Below are 8,714 nucleotides of genomic sequence, written 5' to 3'. Positions count from 1 at the left end.
TAATTTACCGGTAATAAATGTGGCCACTAAAACTCCCCAGAATATCCAAGGCCACACATTTTATGGCTTTTGTTATTACTGGTAAACATCATTCAATTGCCGGATAAAGACCATTCAAAAAGAACCCTTTTAGCAGCAAATGTAATGGCCACCAAAACTATCTGCCTATTGGTCTTTATCCATATACTACTCTTATTTCCAGTAAAGATCCATCTGATTGCCAAAAAGGTTTATTTTTTCATGATTTTCTATTGCACGTTATACATATTAAAATTCAAGTATAATAATAATAACAATAATAATAAGATCCATTCAAAAGAGCTTAATGCACTACATTAAATCTTAAGCGAAACAACTACTAATCCATAATTTCATAGTGCCAACTACATAACCACAAAGGTAAACTGTTACAAGTCACAAGCTTTAAGTACAGTACCGAATAATCATATACATCACTATTTATCAAAATATAAAGAAATAAGAAAAGAACGGAATAGAAGGGGGCTACGAGGCCTGCGGTTGCGGACATGTGTACCTTGAAGTCCCCAAAGTAGCAATACAACGTACTAATATCGGGGCTGGTAAGATGTCCCTGGATCTGCACAAAGACATGTGCAGAAGCGTAGTATGAGTACACCACAAGGGTACCCAATAAGTGCCAAGCCTAACCTCAATAGAGTAGTGACGAGGTCAGTTCAGGGCCCTACTGGAAATAATAGAAAGCAAGGCAAAAGATATAATAATATAATGAAATGATTGAGAAGTGAACAATGGAAATTTACAGAACGATAACGTGGGATTCAAGAAGACAACTGCAACACGTGAAGAAAAACAAAAATCTTACAAGTTAAGAAACAACGACCACAACACAACAAATAGAGGTAAACAATAGGGACACTCCCGAGGTACCGCCTCGTAATCCCAAAAGTAAATATGCAACACGGGTGCTCCCGAGGTACCGCCTCGTAGTCCCAAAAGTAAATACACAACAGGGGCGCTCACGAGGTACCGCCTCATAGTCCCAAAAGTAAATATGCAATGGGGGTACTCCCGAGGTACCACCTCGTAGTCCCAAAAGTAAATATGCAACACATAACCAATGGAACAATGAAATTATAGCAAGGAATCCTACAGTTAAAGACTGAATACAAAATCAGGGAAGCAGGTAATTCAACTAAGCATGTTGCACAAATTGCAAGTAAGAGATAAGATACGTAGACATGTGACATTAGGCTAAACATGATGACTACACATGCTAGAGTAACTCAGTTAAGGAAATAAAAGGAACTATTTAGAAAAAAAACTGAATTTCAATATTTAGCCGAGTACGCACTCGTCACCTCGCATATACGGCCTTCAAGTATTACAATTTACCATAATAGTAACAAATCCTAAGGGGAATTTCCCTCATACAAGGTTAGATAAGTCACTTACCTCAAATCTCGCCCAATCAATCAATAAGAATGCCTTTCCCTCAACTTTCCAACTCCAATCGGTTCGAATCTAGCCAAAACAATTACATACTATAAATGTAACTATAAGAAACTAATTTAAATAATAAAACTACTACTTTAGCAAAAGAATTGAAAAATTGCTCCAAAAAGTCGACACGGACCCACATCTCGGAACCCGACCAAAATTACAAAATCTGAACACCCATTTGATAATGAGTCCAACCATACAAGAATTACTCAAATCCGACCTCATTTGGCCTTTCAAAATCTAAATATTCGGTCTAAGAACTTTCACCATTTTTTACCAAATTACTCAACCCAAATCCTTGATTAAATGAAAAAATTATTGATAAATTAGCGGAGCTTAATCAAAAACGAGTCAAGAATCCTTACCCAAATATTTTCTCTGAAAATCTCTCAAAATTTCACCTCAATCCGTGCTCTAGGTCCAAAAATGGAGAATGAAATCAAACCCTCAAACTTAGGCCTTTTCTGCCCAGTGAATTTGCACCTGCGAACTCACAGCCGTATTTGCGGCTCCGCACCTGAGGAATTTCCATCGCAGGTGCGGACTTCACTAAAGTCCCCTGGGTCCACTTATGCGAGAATAGGGCCGCACTTGCACGTGCGCGCCTGCGGCAAAACATGTCGCACATGCGACCCAGTTGCTCTTGTGCATCTCCCCACCGCTTCTGCGCATAACCGCTTCTGCGCTCCATTTCTCACACATGCGAGTCCGCACTTACGGTCAATCCTTCCGCAGGTGCGATGACACTAGAACTAGGAGCTTCAGCATTTTCACAAGTCCAAAATTTGTTTCAGACTCCATCCGAATCACACCTGGGGCCTTCGGGACCCCGGCTGAATAGAACAACAAGTCCTTAAACACCATACGGACTTAGTCGAGCCTTTAAATCACATCAAACAACGTTAAAAATATGAATTGCACATCGATTCAAGCCTAATGAACTTTAGAACTATTAACTTCTACATTCGATGCTGAAACCTATCAAATCAAGTTCGATTGACCTCAAATTTTGTACACAAGTCATAATTGACATTACAGACCTACTCCTACTTCCGGAATAGGAATCTAACCTCGATATCACAAAGTTCATTCCCGGTCAAACTTTTCAAAAATCATCCAATTTTCCAACTTTTGCCAATTAACGTTGAAATGACCTACAGACTTCCAAATCAACATCCGGACACGCTCCTAAGACCAAAATCACCCTACAGAGCTACTGGAACCGTCGAAACTCTATTCCGGAGTCGTCTCCGTATAATTCAAACTCTCAAAACGACCGGCCGGGTCGTTAGTGTTGATTTTTGAGGATCTCAACAATCTCTCAATATTTCAAAAAATATATTTACGTAGAAACAAAATTACAACTGCACTATCTAAGAACCAAAACTAGAAATAGAGCAGCAGTAATTTTAAGATAATTTTCACAAGACTACATACCTAGGTTCTAAACTAATCAAATCACATGCTCGGGCTGCCACTCTACTGCAACTATGTGAAATGGCAAAAATCCTAACTGAATCCGGACCAAGCTGACAATCTCATGAAATTTGTTATTCCTATCTGAAATATCAATAAGATAGATGCCATTTACTTCAGTTCTCTGTTTTACTTTATAAATTTACTTATGTTTTTGTGTATAATTGTTTGATGCCTACTGGTAAAAGTAGCATGAAGCATTCTTCTCTTTTCCATCTCCTCTAGAATGGGTAAAGGAAATGTTCCGAGGAAGACATAATCGCTTGGATATCTTACATTCGAAATGATTAGAACACTAAGGAAGGACTTATGGTTATGCATGAAAGCTCTTGACATTAGTGATACAACCGGCTGATATTATATCCCATACAGAACCTTCAATGTGTGACTAATATTTCTCTTAAAAAGACTCTTTTCAAAACTAAATGTCCATGTTTGAACTAATATGTATTAGAAAGACCTAAAATTGTTTAACATTACTTTGTAGAGCATGTGCAGAAAAGAAAGAGTAGTTGAAAGTGCCAAGATATGTTTCATCTCACTTTGTTTATGTAGAAAAAGTTACATCATTTTAGGGTAAACAAAAAGAAAGAGGTGCATATTCAATATGGCACAATGTAATTTCAAATAAAGTACTATATTTCTTTAAAAATGGAAATAAGCAAGATAATAGAATATTAAGAAAAGACAGTTAAGGGATTACCATATTAGATGCTCACCAATACAAATAAATTCTACTATCTTTTCTAGGACAATCAAATAGTTACTTAAACGAGAGGACTGAAAACAAAGAGTTAATAACCAAATATTTCTTTTATTATACCATGGACAGATAGGAAGCTGCAGAGCGGAGATTAGCAACATATATTCAAATACCAAAAAGAAAAGAAATCTTTACTTTGAAATGGCAGTAGTAGTCCTTGTGTTGCTCGTTCGTCGTCACTATTTTCATAAGGGATATATTATATTTTCTTGACATGGATCATCAGAGACCTATTATAAATATCAACACATTAGGAAACAATTGGAACAAGTATCTTTAGCATATTATAATATATAAACCTACCTTCAATAAGAGACTTAAGAAAAATCTCCACCAAACTCAACACAAATAAAAACTGCACTTCTTCATCATATTGTTTACCGACCATATTGCCAAATCAGGTTCGCATATTTCGTTCTCCATGAGAAAGCACTTTAGCTACAAGAACTCGTAGAAGTCATTCCAAAGTAGTGCTATTATGAAATAAAAAATATATATATTCTTTTCTTTAGAAGTGGAACATCGAGGGAAAATGGTAGTTTGAGAATATAAATTCTCATATTAGAAGCTAATTTTCATTCAGGTTTCTTTACGACTAGAACTTGCATCTAAACTTCACAAAAATAAAGAAGGAAAAATTGAAAATGATTTGTCTATGACAATAATCAAGCACTAATAAAGATCAATTGACACTAGAAGTATCCCATAGAAAGATCAACTAATTCATGCTTATTAGCAGAAACTTGTCTAATAACTCCAGCAGCAGCACCATGGATGGAAAAGGAAAACAAGCTTTTTAAGTTCCAAGTTCATACGATAATCTAGTACAATAAGATTAGTATTCAGCTTTTGCACTGAACATCAAATAGCTTCCCTAGTATCTTGTAATAGTTTCTGCATCTACCTATGCAAGAATGGAAACAGAACAACATATCTCTAAATAGAACAAAATTCTCACCATCTTCAATCCTCACTCTATTGAGAACTACATTAGACAATTAAAAAAACGTATATGCCAATTGGAAGTACCCTAAAAGTACATGACAATTAGAACAAAGTACCCCTTTGAAGAATGTGAAGTTAACCTAAAAATAGAACCAGGAATGGCTTACTCAATAGGTGACTTTCATACAAAAAGGTACGAAAATCATATTTAACACATAATATATTTGTTGTGTAAGGTTGTCAGGAGTGAAAGTCTAACTTACTTTGCCATTATTTTTTATGTTAATGCATCGAAGTGTTCAAAAAGGCAATCAACTTCCTAAGACATTTAATGGACAACATATTTTCTCATAAAAACTGTTTTAGGTAATACATTCAGATTAGAAAATTTTACTTAAATCATTGCCACATCACATCACCTCAACTATAAGTTAAAGTATGACGCTTTTTTTAGTTTTCATCCTCTTTACCCCAACATGAAGCATTCATATGAAACTACAGTATATCCCCTTGTTTGAGAAGAGTAATTTAAACATATAATTCATCAAAAGAGCAAATTGAAATATGTAGTCCAAGTCACATGGTTAGAGTAAATATTGCATATGACCTCAGCACTGCTGTCATATCTCATATTTAATTTGTTTTGTAATCATCAAATAATTTATTAGTTTGTCCTCCTTTATTTTATCTAACTTAGCAACAATAAGAAAATTTAGAACGATTCATAGCAACTACATAGCTATAATTGATGTTTGGCATATTTCGATATGTGTTGATGTTACTTTACCCATGTTTTAACCGCTTCTTGATGTTATTTGATCTTTAAAAAGCCCAACATGGTTTAATTATTGGTTTTATGACTAATTGAGTTATGTGTGGTGAATTAGGGTGTTTGGAGTGTAAAAATATGAAGAAAAGGTGCTCTAGGTAGAGGAAGAGAGATTGGATGCGTTGCATCCAATCTAGAAAAAGATCAGATTTCGTGCACCCTTAGCAGTGAAGTCGGCCCATAGCATCCGCACCTGGGCAAAGCTGAGATGGAGGAACAAGGGTTGGATGCGTCACATCCACCCTCGCATGTGAAGCTGAGAAATAGAGGACGAGGTGGATGCGTCGCATCCACTCTCGCATGTGAGGCTGAGAAACGGAGGACGAGGTGGATGTGTCGCATCCATCTTAGCATCAATCCCTGAAGCCGATTTGGACTAGGAATAGGAGAGCTTTGGCCCACGACTTTTGTACGCAATATATAAGCCAAAAACGCCTCATTTAGGTGAGTGGACATATTGGAAAAGGGGAAAAAGCCACAACAAAGTTCTAAAACCACGGAATTCGTCTTGAGTTCCTATTCTCTCTTTCTTTTATTGATTCTTATGCACTCTTGTGAATTTTTGATGATTGCCTGAATATGAATGGCTAAGAACCCTATTGTTCTAGGGTCATGGGTATACATGAATGTTGATGTTTGAAGTTTAATTTGACGAAGTTGATTCTATCATATTGGGTTGTTTATTTAATTCTGTTTTTAATTATTTTGCTAAGTAGCTAACAGTGAAATACTATCTACGAATCTAGAGTTGAACTCGAAAGTGGGAACTCTAGATTGCATATAGAATTAAATACAGCAAGTTCTTAAACCCGGGCATCGGGGAAAGGATTCGCAATTGGGATAGACATATACCTAATTGCCTTGCTCGGTTGCAATACAGGAATTGTAAATGCGTTCTTGTTAAGTTTAATTCCATAGACATATAGGTATTAAGTTAGCTCGAATAGGCGAGTAAGGGCTCGACAAATTTTTATGAGTAATATCAACCCTGTGAACCAACAATCCAGATAAATCAATTAGTTATTTTAAGCAAAGAATGCAACATGATTGTTAAATAACCCGTGACCCTGGAATATTATCTCCCATTGATTGTTATTTAAAACTATTTAAGTGTTGTGTTGATTTCTGGTATTCCATTACTTGATAGTCTTTAGGTAGTAAATTAGACAATTATTTATTTTATAAGAAATCACATGAATCGATATGCTATTTGAGTTTGAATTAGTCAAAAGTTAATCATAAGTCCTCGTGGGAACGATACTCTATTCACTACTCTATTACTTGACGACCACGTATACTTGCGTGAGTGTGTTTGGTCCCAACAAGTTTTTGAAGCGTTCTATATTAATACTTCTTTTAGCTACAGTTTCTCAAGATTTGTTTTTTCTTTATAGATCTATAGTATTTCAAGATTAAATTTCATTCTCCTAACACAAAGAATACAACAATCAAAAGAACATGACTATAAAATCAAATAAAAATAAATTTTCCAGAAAATCAATAACATTCCACAAAGCACCTGATGCCGAAAAGTGTTTGACAATTGCAATTTATCTACACACGTAAAAAAAAAAAGATTATAAGGGACCATGACCTTAGAGACATAGCTCTTGGCTTCTTCATTTCAGAAAAGTGGCGTGTTCAATGTACAACGCTTCTAATCCCATACTGCATTTGTAACTGGAACTGTTGACATTGATGTGCAAGAACAAAGCCTCAAATATTCTGATGCTCCTTCATTAATTAATAGGAAAAATAAAGGATCTTTGTCCAGTAATACTTTTAGGAAGAAGATGAATTCGATGATGAATAAGCGGGTAATCAATTGAGCAAGAATTAGAATTTTGGACGTTAGGGTTTCATTGAATTTTCAATCCTCATTCTCGATGAAAAGGGAATGAAAGAATGAAATAATGGATTATGAATATTATTGAGGGAAATGAAAAATAATTTTGAGGGAGGGCAAAAAAATTTCCCGCTCTGTACAAGGCATAAGCTTTTAGTGGCCATTGTTTTTAATTACCGGAAAAAGTACTTATTCTTGGAAATTATTCAATTGCCGCTAATATTGGCCTTTATGGAATTAATTACTAGCAATTAGTTTATTGCCGTTAAATAATTGCCACCATATGCCTTTTTTGTAGTAGTGGAAGCTTAGAAAATTCTAGCCAGATATGAGTCTGAAGATAAAAGAGGAGTTTACCAAGCAAATCAAAGCCTAGGTTCTTCGACTGGTCGAATACCCGACCTGGTTAGCCAACATTGTGACGGTTCCAAAGAAAGACGGAAAAGTCAAAGTGTGTGTTGACTATCGAGACCTGAACAGAGCAAGTCCTAAGGATGATTTTCCGTTGCCCAACATACACATACAGATCGACAACTGCGCCAAGCATGGACTCCAATCCTCTGTGGATTGCTTCGCAGGATATCACCAGATTTGGATGGACGAAGATGATGCCAAAAGGACAGCCTTTATCACACAATGGGGGATATATTATTACAAAATGATGTCATTTGGTTTGAAGAATGTTGGGGCCACTTATATGAGAGCCATGACGACCCTCTTCCACGACATGATACACAAGGAAATAGAGGTGTACGTGGAAGATGTTATCATCAAATCCAAAAGGAGTTCAGACCACATAGAAGACCTGAAGAAGTTTTTTGACCTACTTCGAAAATATAATTTGAAGTTGAACCCCGCAAAATGTGCCTTTGGAGTCCCTATTGTGAAGTTGTTAGGTTTCATCGTCAGCCGCTGTGGTATTGAATCTAGACCTGTCAAAAATCAAAGATATTCAAGACTTGCCACTGCCAAAGAACAAGAAAGATGTGATGAGTTTTCTGAGATGCCTCAATTATATCAGTCGTTTTATATAACAATCAACAGTGATATGTGAGCCGATATTCAAGATGTTGAGTTAAGGTGTTGCGACAAATTGGACTGAAGAATGCCAGAAAGCCTTCGACAAAATCAAGGAGTATTTATCTAAATCGCCTGTGTTGGTCCCGCCAGAACCAGGAAGACCTATGTTGCTATATCTGTCCGTGTTGAACAGAGCATTTGGCTATGTTTTGGGGCAACATGATGAAACTGGGAGGAAAGAGCAGGCGATATACTATCTGAGTAAGAAGTTCACACCTTACGAGGCCAGGTATTCATTGCTGGAGCGCACCTGCTGTGCTTTGACATGGATAGCCCAGAAGTTGAGACATTAT

At 36.3% G+C, this 8,714-nt stretch overlaps 1 long non-coding RNA gene across 2 annotated transcripts; it reads right to left on the bottom strand.

Annotated features, from left to right (window-relative positions):
* Positions 1-335: 335 nt before the first annotated feature.
* LOC117273794 (uncharacterized) lies at positions 336-7,562 on the bottom strand. Of its 2 annotated transcripts, none has more exons than XR_011410807.1 (4): positions 7,090-7,562; positions 3,857-3,951; positions 1,435-1,503; positions 336-598 (listed from the first exon to the last, which is right to left on the bottom strand). It is a non-coding gene; the product is annotated as an uncharacterized lncRNA (long non-coding RNA). The 2 variants fall into 2 exon arrangements; XR_011410808.1 differs by lacking the exon at positions 7,090-7,562 and adding an exon at positions 4,025-6,272.
* Positions 7,563-8,714: the final 1,152 nt, after the last annotated feature.

The sequence above is a fragment of the Nicotiana tomentosiformis genome, chromosome 9 (assembly GCF_000390325.3).
Source record: "Nicotiana tomentosiformis chromosome 9, ASM39032v3, whole genome shotgun sequence".
Lineage (NCBI taxonomy): Eukaryota > Viridiplantae > Streptophyta > Magnoliopsida > Solanales > Solanaceae > Nicotiana > Nicotiana tomentosiformis.
This window is presented reverse-complemented; position numbering and strand designations above follow the sequence as displayed.